Raw genomic sequence first — 12,090 nt, 5'->3', positions numbered from 1 at the left:
AAAAGTCTATTGCCAAATATTATAAAAGCATTTTTACAGCACTAACAATACTGTGTTTATCACTATAAAAATGCAAAATAATGTTCTTTGCTCTGTATAGAAGACCTTTGAGCCAAGGAAGGCAGATTCAGTAGGGATGAGGGAAAAAGATGGTGAGTTCTGTGGGATGGGTTCAATTTGAGGCACTAAGAAAGAAAAGGCTGAAACTGAGGTTCTGTAGCTTAAGAAGAGATACTGAAAATTCTTCATAGACAGTTGGCAATAAGATCCATAATCGAGATTAATGTTCTGAAAGGAAATCGAGAACAAGTATAACTTCAGCCCTTCACGTAATTTCAAAAAGATTGGAAAGATGCTTCCATATTGCTAGTTATATTGCAATTATGTCTTGATGTAATATTTTAGAGAGCATAAGGTAGTGCCATGTTCGAAGTGATTATTATGCTATTAAATAGAGTATAAATAAATAGGTATAGATATGGATGGATATTTTTCAGTTTTATATTTACATGTATGTGTGTGTATATATATATTCTTCTTGAACCTCATGCAAGAAAAGATTGCTCACTTCTGATGTAGGGTGATGAGGACAAAACAATAAAAAGCAGCTTTGTTTGCAGGGCATGGCATTAAAGAGGGCGAGAAGGAAGAGCTGAGGAAGAGAGAGAGTTGGAACAATTGTTTCCAAAGTCAAGTTCAGAAGGTGGTGGGGAGTGGGAAACGGGCTGTCACTCAGCAGTGTTTCAGTAGATTGAGGACTGAGAGATTGGGATTTAACATAAAAGAGGTCACTGGTAACTGCAGTGTTGGTAGGGGTGGGAGTTCAAGTCAGGAAGGCTGAGGTATAAATGTGGTGAAAGGATTAACACTGAGCCCTTTCTTTAAAAGAAAAGAAAATATTTGTACTGATTTCAGAGAGAGGAGGGGAGAGGGGGAGAGAAATAGAAACATCAGTGAGAGAGAAACATTGGTCAGCTACCTCGACTGAACCCACAGCTGGGCATGTGCCCTGACTGGGAATAGAACCAGTGACCTGGTGCGTGAGACGATGCTCAACCAACAGAGCCACACCGACTGGGCGAGTTAGTTCTTTCTTGACAAATTTGGAGACAAAAGGTAGGATAGGAATTGAAGTGTTGCTGAAGAATAGAACAAGGCCCCAGGGAAGTTGTTTCAGAGGGAGAGCAAATGTCATGGGCATGTCTGTAGGTGGGCAAGAGCCAGTGGAGACAGAGCCTGAAGATGTGACAAGAGAGGACATACATCCCGGGAATTCCATAGGGAGAGGAAGCAATGAGTCAAGCACACGAGTGGAAGAGTTGGCCTCAGATGAAAGAAGGAGAGGAGAGGAGAAATTCAGTCGGGTTGAGGTTTTAAGGAAAGCAGAAGAGGTAGGAAACAGCCCATGGGGAGACCTCTTCCTCACGGAGTCTTGTTGGTTCTTAATCATGGGCCTCTTGCATTGCCCCAATCTCTGTCATCACCAGAGCCCTCACCCCATGAAGGTCCCCAGACTGTGCAGACTGTGCAATGGCTTCCCGATTCACCTCTGCACCTCCCTCCCCTCTGGCTGGGATCTCCTCGCCTCAAGCAGACCACATTCATCCCCATATTTGCTTTCAAGGTACATATGCTATTGCCCAACAACCTCTCCAGGCCTTTCTCTTCCCATTGTCTGCCCTCCAGCCAAAGTGGGACTCTCTCTCTGGAATCTTCACTCATTGGTCTAGACTCTGGACATTTTTTAAAAGCCACTTTCTTCTATGAAACTTTCTTCTATGAAATTTTCCCCAGCCTCCAATCCCACCCCGTGGCTCCTAGACCTGAAATTGATATGTCATTGTTTTGTTTTTTTAACTCTGACTATATATTATAACTCTCTTAGAGCAAAATAGATATTCTCTTACAATATAGTTTTTTTTGTAGTTCATCTGAGCCCCATATTAGATTATAAATTCCTTGAAGGCCAGAGTTTGTTTATTCATTGTATTCTCTGAACTACAAAGGCTATTTTTAATAGGCCTTTTTAATATCTGTGCTGAATACCTAAGATATGCTGGCACTAGGTCAAGTATTGTATAGGGATTATCACATGTAATATCCTGACCGCAGTAATCGGCCCAACGTTATACGACTAACTAGTAACCAAGCTGGGATTTAAACCCTGTATTCTGTCCTCCCAGGACCCATGCTTCAAGCTGTAATTATACTGAAGTTTAATGATTATTAAATCAAATTTCAAAGCATAAATTTTGAAAATGAGTGTGCACATCTGAATGAATGACTGGTAGTATTCCAAGATGTATGGTGAATTTCAGCTTTACTTTTGATTTGTAATTCCTCTCTGAATGATACCTGGCGCCAGGCCTCATTAGGGAAAGTACTGACCACCACCAGCACCTGTCTGCTGCTGTCAAGCCTCTGGCTCCTGTTAGTTCTATTCCTTAACCACAAGTTAAACCTTTCTGCAAAGTCACATGGAGCTGCCCCGCTTCAGATTTCACAGAGACATTTTCTACTGCAACTGCTTGCAAACCTCTGACTCATCTCAGTTCCAGAATAGGCTCAAGGCTGAGATCCCTTGTGCTAAATGATGAAACCTGTAGAGAAAAGCAAAATCTGTGCTGGGAGAAGTTGCTCATTTTACAGAGAAAAGCACAGTCAGATTACTATACTGTACCACATCAAATGGTGGGCTCCAGACAGAATAGAGTCCTAAGTGTAAATGGCAAACTACAAAGGTAATAGGACAACTTCCAGGAAACAATCACTGTGACATTGTATAACATAAGAGGTCAAAAAAGGTTGTGACATCATCTAGGTAACGCTATCTGGTCAATGGAGGATGTAGATCCACAGGGGGAGATTTTAGTGTTTTTAGTGTTATTATACCTGACAAGTGATTAGTGTGTAGATATACAATGAAAGATTATAAACTGACAACAAAAAGAAGAAGACATGAGCTCCAATAAAATTGAACCGGGAGCGCTTTTCCTTGGTGCCTCAAATGATGTCTGGAACCTAACAGACAGAGTCATTTTTGGTTGAATAAATGAATAGTTGGCAAGAAGATGAAGAAATTGTTCAAATTCATTGGTAATCAGATAAATGCAAATTAAAACAATGACATACAGCATTCTACATCCATCAGAAAGGCAAATATTAGAAAGAAGACACGATGCTACTGGCGGAGAGTAAACAGCAGCAAACAATCTGAGGAACAATTGGAAGAATTTTGTGAAATTAGGTATGTATATACCTTATGACTAGCAATCCCACTCCCGAACATGTATGGCCCAGAGAAAATTTTGCACAAGAAGTAAGAAGAAAACATGATGCTGTCCTGAGCAACCGTAAGTTCAAGGCCCCTGGCTGCCTATCTGGAAATAGCTACATAAACAAGGCAGAGGCCTATGAAATACTGTGCAGTAGTGGGAACAATGATCAGATCTACACGTAGTAATTAATTAAATCTGAAATAGTAATGGTGACTATAAAGTAAGAAACAATAAGATTATTAGTATTTATGTAAATTGAAAAAACATATACATTTAAAATAACCCCTCTTAAGTGTCAAAGAGACATGCATCCATATTTAAGGCAAAGTCTTTTTTTTTTTTTTTATCCTCACCTGGGGACATTTTTCCATTTTTTATTCAGATAGCGTGGGGAGGGAGCGAGAGAGAGGGAAACATTGACGTGAAAGGGACACATCAAGAGGCCGCCACCCGCACGACCCAACCAGGGCCGGGGACAAACTGCAACCGAGGTACATGACCTTAGCAGGAACTGAACCCGGGTCTCTCTGGACTGCAGGTCGAAACTCTATCCACTGACCCAAACTGGCCAGGGCTAAGGCAAGTTCTTAAACAGATTAGAGATTGTCTTCAGTGGGCAAAAGGCCAGAACTGGGCATTGGAAAAGGGGGATGAATAAATAGCCAGAGAAGGGCCTCACTGAGACCATGAAGGGAATAGCTCTCAACTAGGGCTTCTCGAATTGAAAGGGGCAGAGGAAGCATTGGAGATGTTTCTAACTACAGATTCCTATTCAGTAGGCCTGCGGTGGGGCCTGGATTGCTGCTTCTCCAATAAGCTGCCAGTTGATACTGCTGATCTGTGGACTTCCCTTTAAGTAGCAAGGTCACTAGAAATAAGGTCAACTCAGATCTGAAAGGTTTAAAGAGGAAGGGTGGGGGTCAGCAAGGGGAAAACAGAACTCATTTAGGGGTGGTGTCACGGCCTCCGGAGCAGAGGCAGTGGGTCTAGAACACACAAAGGGAAGAGCCCGTGGGTGATCGAGCTCACTCTGCTTCTGGGAGTCCGTCGTACCAGGCCATGCCACACACTCTAACTCTTCACCCAAGTAGAAACAATTCAAATCATTGTAGTAAAGAACAAAAGACTCCCCGTTCTCACCAGGTGCAAACTGTTACTGAAGGGAATGTAGGTCAGAGTTCTGCTGAGAGAGGTCTTCCCCAATCCCTCTACCCAAAGCCATCCCTTCACCTCCACGTCCAGCTGCCTGCCCCGTTATTCTCTACCTTGCACCCTGTTGATGGTTGTTATACCTCACATCACTCACCATGTTACCATCTTTGATCACTCATTGATGGTGTGTTTGCCTCACTGGAGTATAAGTTCATTAGGGCAGGGAATTTACAGGTTTTTCCTGGTGTTCTACAGCATGCCTAGAGTCCTACATAGTAGGGGCTTGAAAAATGTATTGAATGAATGAATGAATGAATGAATATCAGGAATGGCGACGCACTAAAATGTATTAACAAATCATAGGCGACAAATATCTAGAAAAAGTTGTGTTTTTTAAATTTATTTCTATTTTTAATATGTTTTTATTGGTTTTTTGTTTGTTTGTTTGTTTGTTTGTTTGTTTGTTTTTGAGAGAGAGAGAGAGAGGAAGGTGGAGATAAAAACATTGATGTGAGAGAAATACAATCAATTGGCTGCCTCCTACACGCCCCCCCCGGATATGGAACACCCATCCCAGGCATGTGCCCTGAGCAGGAATCTGACCAGGGCCGCTCTGTCCATGGGACGATGCTCAATTCACTGAGCCAAACTGGTTGGGAAAAAAAAAATCTTTAAAAATTGAGTTATTTTCTTAGGGTGGAGTGAGGACCATTAGAAAAGAACAGACATAAACAAAATTATTATGAGGACAAAGTTTGGGTGCCCTTTATCCCCTATTTCTTGTCTTTTTTCTCTTTTGAATATTATTCTTTAACTATTTCCTGATCTCTCCCACCCACCTGACTTAGTGAGGTATTGTTGTAACATGTCAAAAAAAGTTGATGAGTCACCAACAACTTAGGAAGTTTGCTTGATATTTTAAAGTAAATCTAGAGAGAGAACTGAAAGAATAGGTTTCTAAGGGAAGAACTTCAGACATGGGCGCCTGCCTGGGAGGAGGACTGAAGAGAGCAAGTCTTGTCCAGCTCTCCACACCAGAACCTGCAGCACTATCGGTTCTGCTGGCAGAGTACTGGGCCCTGGAGGGTCCCATTGCTCCTGCCCCAGGGCAAAAATGGGCCAAGTCACAAAGAAATACATCAGACCAGCCCTGGCCGGTTTGGCTCAGCGGTTAGAGCATCGGCCTGCAGTCCCGAGAGACTCGGATTCGGTTCCCGCTAAGGGTGCGTACCTCGGTTGCAGGCTGTCTCCGGCCCTGTTTGGTCATCAGGTGGCTGCCACTCGATGTGTCCCTTTGTCGTCGAGGTTCTCTCGCTCTCTCTTCCTCTCTCTCCCTCTCACTCTTTCTATCTGAACAAAAAATAAAAAAATGTCCTTGAGTGAGGATAAAAAAAGAAAAAAAAGAAATGCAACAGACCAAAATCATTTCATAAATGGTCAAATTCACTAATAACAAAAAAGATATACAAGTTAAAACAAGATACAAATTTTTATCTATCAAATTGGCATTGATTTTCTTTTTTTATCTTCACCTGAGGATATTTCAGCATTTTATCTTCAGATAGAGCGGGATGGAGACAGGGAGGAACAGAGAGAGAGAAACATCGATGTGAGAGAGACACATCAACTGTCTGCAACCCACATGACCCAAAACAGGGTAGGGACAAACTGCAACCGAGGTATGTGCCCTTAGTGGGAACTGAACCCAGGACTCTCCAGTCCACAGCAGGACTCTCTAACTGCTGAGCCAAACCGGCCAGAGTGGCATTGATGTTTTTAAAGATGAGACTCAACATTGGCAAGGAAGCTAAGGAAAAGGCACTCATATTCAACCTGTGAAAGTGGAAAAAGAGACACACCTTTTGGAGAGCAATTTCACACTATATATCCAAAGCTTTATAAAACAATACTCTCTCTCACCTTTCAAAGAAAGAGTGACAAACAATTTGTGGACATATTTGAAGATTTGCACAGGTTGTCCTCCAAATATAAATTATTTACATCCCACTCATAGGCAAAACACACGTATCCCTTTACTACACTCTTTCTTTTTGTCAATCCGGCAGTGTTTATTCCAGTATAATTCTTCAAAAAACTTTTCAGATCTCCTATGAATCTTATGGGATCTATACCATTATTCAAAATGCAAACCCACAAATCTCTTCAAGATAAGCCTTTTTCTACCTTGAGAGTCTGCTGAAGAACATCCCTCAGTTTCCTAGGAGCTTGATTGTTTACTTTTGAGAGCCTGTAAGGCACACTTTCCAAAGTTTGGTAGGACTTGACTGAATGGTACTCTGACCTTTCTGAGGTCTTATCAATGGGTTTAACATTGACATCCTTGGATTCATATTTAAACCACGTTTTCGTGCCCTTGCTGGGTGGCTCAGCTCATTGGAACATTACTCTGTACACAAAAACATTTCGGGTTCAATTCCCAATCAGGACACATATCCAGGTTGTGGGTTGAATCCCTGGTCAGAGCACGTATGGGAGGCAACCAATGGATGCTTCACTTTCTCTCTTCCTTTCCTTCCTCTCTAAAATCAATGAAAGCAAACTAAAACAAGACCATGTCTTCCTGGAAGTGTCCCTTTGGATTTTATCTTGTCTCCAAATCATTTCTTAAACATCACTTGTCATCTGAGAGGCTAGGAATTTTTAAAACTATCCAGCTTATCTATCCTTTTTTGCAATTTATTATAAGCAGATAAAAGAAACCAGGCAGTACCTTGGTTGAAATGAAAATCTCCTTAGTTACATCACCCAGTACATTAGGTACCTTTTCTACTTTCCATGTTACTTCATGTGACAGTGTGGCTAAACTTCCCATTGTTACATCAAGAGACCATTTCGCCCAACCTGCAATAGCGTTTATCTCACTTTCCTGCAAGACTGCACTCAGAGCTCACTCAAAATCCATGAGGCTTCTGCTGAGTTTCTTCAAAGTTCCTTAATCTTTCACTAACTCTCTCCTCAAAGTTCTTCCCGATTCAACCCACGACCCAGTTCCCCTTCTCCCTTCCACATTTTAGCAACATCCCACTTACAGACACAAAAATCTATATTAGTTATCTGGTTCAGCATAACAAATAATCCTTGAACTGACTGGTTTCAAAGTACGTGGCTCAAGAATTCAGAAACAATTAGCTGGGTGGTCCTGGCTCAAGATCTCCCACAGGGTTGCAGTTAGATGCTAGCAGGGGTTGCAGTCCCATCCGAAGGCTTACCTAGGGCTGGAGCATCCCCTTCCAGGATGGCTTCCTCACATGGCTGTTTGCAGAAGGCTTCAGTTCCGCCCCATGCTGGCCTCTGTAGGCAGCTTGACTGTCTTCACAACACGGCACCCCGTCCCTCCCCATGCAAACAATCCAAGTGAGAACAGGGAGGAAGCCACAATGTCTTTTCTGATTTCGTCTCAGAAATCATTCCTCATCTCTTCTTTCACATTCTTATTTTTGTTGTAGTTGCTACTGCTGTTTTATTTTATTTTTATTTTTCCCATATTCTTCTTTCTTAAAATCAAGTGTAGATACATTCCATAATCAAGGTGAAGGGATTAGACACCAAATTTTAAAGAAAGGAGTACCAAATAATTTGTGGATGTTTAAAAAAATAAACAAGGACTCTCCCTCTCCCAAATCAGGAATTTTTCAGGACACTTTAAAGCTACCTCTTTTCTTGTAGCTGTTGAACTAAGAAAGAAAGGGAGGGAAATAGGCTGAAGTGAATTAATAATCATTTCAATTCACAGCTTTGCCGGATTTTTAATGTGAAGATAGAACATTGACTAGAATGAGACTGTGAATATTAAAATGGAAGACGTGGGAAGATTCAGATCACTTCAAGTTCCCTAAACCCCTGATCCTACAAAAATATGCCGCTCAGACCTCCTGCTGCAAGGACTGTAATTGACTCTGGATCCAGCTGCTGCCCCTCTGGATCTTCCCCACACACAAGACACTGAGGTCCTGCTCCCTTGGGCTGTTCGTAGCCAATGACTGAGCTTGGAGAAGTACTAAGGCAGGCCCACGCTGGCAACAGGTGAGAATCCTTCTCCTGGCAGCTTTGACTTGAGCACCCGCCACTGGCCTGGCCAATCCTTTAGTTGAGTTGTGCTGCAGCCTAAGATTCTTCCAACCCTCCCTCCCTCCCTCTCTCCTTGCACAGGGATCACACATGCATCATGACCTAATGGCTCTTCTTATCTTCTCCTGCTCCCTCCCCCAGGGAGCCTGTTGAAAGCCTAATCCCATATTGCCATTCCTTTCATCATAGACCCAACCTAACGCAGCCTTCCTTGTCAGAGAAACTCTCCCTCCTCCCCTGTGATAGGAGGCTCTCCCCACCCTGAGTGAACACTGCCAGGACCTTCCTGAAAATAACCTGGCAGGAGGCTGGGGAAGCCAGTTCTCTTCATTCTTTACCCCCAACCCTCCTCATTGCCTTGAATCCTACCATCAGGAATGTGCTGAGACAGCTTGGATCATGTCACAAGAGCCAGCTGTTAAATGTTCAGGAATTTGTAAGATGGTTGGCAAACACAGTCATTATTAAATTATACTTAGTTAAATAAATCATATCAAAACCAAAGATAATAGAAACTCACCACTTCCTAGTTAATATGACTTTCCATTACCTGTACTCTGGAGGTTGCTACATCTCTAATACCTGGGAGTGGGAAACAACGCCATGGTGTAGGGCTGGCGCTGCTCTTTGGGTTTGGAGGCCAGATCTACAAGCGCTCTTTCAGCTCTGTCTGTGGTGACCTGAGGGCTTGCCAGCTTTGAGGGCAGCCTGAAGCAAGAGAAGGCTTTTAGCTGCTCCAGAAGCTCTGCCCTCTGGTCCCGTGAGCCCAGAGGGCTCTAAGTACCTGTGCCACACAGGCTGCTTTGGCACATTCAGGGAGCGAATCAGAGCACAGGGCTTTGCAGCCAAGCCAAGAGTTCTGTGGCATACAACTGTGTTCCATTTGAGAAACCAGTCTCGGTGTGTGGTGTGGCACTAGTAAACCAGCGCTTCGATTATGAGCCCCTAGGTAACCAAGCTCTTTATAACCTGAGGGTTACCTGATCCACCAAGTCTTGAAGTCAGCTAGCAGTTTGTGATTGTGCACAGTGTGCCAGGCTCTGTTCTGAGCACTTCCCTTGTAACGTTGCCTTTAATTCTCCCCACGACTCTGGAAGACTGGACTGTTATTACTACAATTCCTACTTTAGAAAACTAAAGCTGAGAAGGGATACACAATTTGCCCCATAATCATATAGCTCATAAGTAGCAGAGCTTGCTTTCGTTTTTTTTGTTTGTTTGTTTGTTTGTTTTTATCCTCACCCGAGGACATTTTTCCATTTTTTGTACAGATAAAGTGGGAGGGAGAGAGGAAGAGAGAGAGAGGGAAACATCGATGTGAAAGGAATACATCGAGTGGCTGCCACCCGCACAACCAACCAGGGCCGGGGACAAACTGCAACCGAGGTACGTGCCCTTAGCGGGAACCGAACCCGGGTCTCTCCGGACCGCAGGCGGACGCTCTAACCGCTGAGCCAAACCAGCCAGGGCTTTGAATCCAGGCCCTTTAGGTCCAAATCCATGTTTAATTGCCAAATTATATTGCTTCTCATGATCGAGTGGAAGTTTTCAGTTGAGGACTGGGCTTGATCAGAAACTGAAGATGCAAGAAATTGCATGGTGTGCCGGCTCCTCCCACACTGCCATTCTTCAGCCGACACATGTGACCTAGGGACGTTCTCAAAGTCCAGGAGACTGAATGGACAGCTGGCGCGACATGCTGGCACCAGCACAAGTGGCCACCACACTGCAGCCCAACTCAGGGTGGCCCTGACAAACAACTGAGAAGGGAATCTTTCCCATAGACATTTTAAAGTATTTCACCATGTTGAAATACTTTAAATAGTTTAAAGTATTTCACTTGGTCTGAAAGGAGAACCAGTCTGAGGTGTATATCTGTAGCTGATGGTTTAGCTCAGCAAGCACTGAGAAGGATCAAGAGTTAGGGCTGGTAATAAGCATATTAGGGAGAAGAGGCATGCAGGGGATCTCTCAGAATGGATCCAGAGTATGAGGATATAGGATTTTCTGTGAATAACAACCAAAAGGCCTCCACTGTGGAGGAAGCACTCAATAATCTGGTGAAGAGGTTGGCCCATCCTCTGCAAGTCAGCCTTGCTTCTTTCTCGGGCACTCCAACATCGCCCAGTGATCTCACGAACACAGTGGGCATGGAAGCAGAAATGCAGGCTGCATGTGGCTTCAACAATTTGGATTTCTCCTCACCAACTGGGGATCTGGCTACAGTTTCTGTTGAATATTTAGTTGTCCAGCAATTAAAACCAAACTTGAGTTCCTGCTATGAATTAGGCTCGAATGTAACAAAGCCTGGAACAATGGAACAAGGGGAAGAAATGGATTCTCTCCGAACCACCACTGCCAGTACCATCTTCTGCTCAGCACGTACGTGTCCGAATCCTGGGGCTGAAGGCCACGATCCTGACCAGCTTGCCTGGTAGAACAAGATGCCTTGGGCTTGCAGGAGCAGCAGCTCTCCCTGTGGCTCCTGTGGGTACCAAACACAGGAGCATGTGGTGGGTTGAAACATCAGAGAGTCTGAAGAAAGTGGCCTTACTAGAACAGCATCGTATTCTGGACTTGGATTTGCTCTCCTGTTGAACACACTTCTGCACACACCAACGTTCACAGGCTTCTGGGAAGCTTATTCACCACCGTGTATTCCACCCAACATTGGTTCTTGCTAAGAAATGAATTTCACAGCAGTAGGCTCACACTGTGGGGCTCTCTGCTTCTATCATGGGCTCCAACACCTTAACATGGTCTGGCCTCAGAGAGAGTGAGCAAAGACTCCCTTCCAGAACTATCTGTAATGTAGTCAGTCCAGCACATCGATCACTGAAATGGGATCATAACAGACCAGGAGAATGAAAGGTCATCACCCAGAAATTTCGTATTTGAAGACAGGTGCAATAACCAACACAACTTGGGGACCCAATATCATTTAAATAAATTCCTTTTTGATTAAAGTATCCAGAGTGAGTTTCATACAGAAAGTTCTAGAAAGATATATTCCAATGAGTGAAGAGTGATTATTGTTGACTCCATAGGAATTATTTGTATCTTACACATTCTTTTTGTTAGTCTATATTTTCTTAACACGAGCATTAATATGTTTTTATTAATTAGATTTTGTTTATATCATTGACATTATAACAGATAACCCCCTCCACCCAGACCCCACCCTCCCCCCTCTGGTTCGCACCATGTTGTCGTCTGTGCCCATGGGCTGTGCATATATGTTCACAGGCTGTTCTCTTTGCCATCTTTCATCCCATCCTCCCCAGAGCATTGACATTTTTAATAAAAATAATTCTAAAAAATTATTTTAAAATATGTCATCTTGAGTTTACATTGCACTTTATGATCTATGACCTTATGTTATAATACACATTTATTATCAAGACTAACACACCTAAAAAGGGGGAGGGGGTCTCAGTAACCTTAATTCAAAATGAGAGAAAATTACATTGTAAAGAAAGAATAAAGCAAATATTCACTCAAAACCAGGAAAAATAATACTCTAGGAAAAAGCAATAGAATAACTCTACTTTTATTTATGAATTTATTTATT

This window comes from Molossus molossus, unplaced genomic scaffold, assembly GCF_014108415.1.
Source record: "Molossus molossus isolate mMolMol1 unplaced genomic scaffold, mMolMol1.p scaffold_m16_p_1, whole genome shotgun sequence".
Lineage (NCBI taxonomy): Eukaryota > Metazoa > Chordata > Mammalia > Chiroptera > Molossidae > Molossus > Molossus molossus.
The sequence above is the reverse complement of the archived record's forward strand: the minus strand, read 5'-3'. Positions refer to the sequence as shown.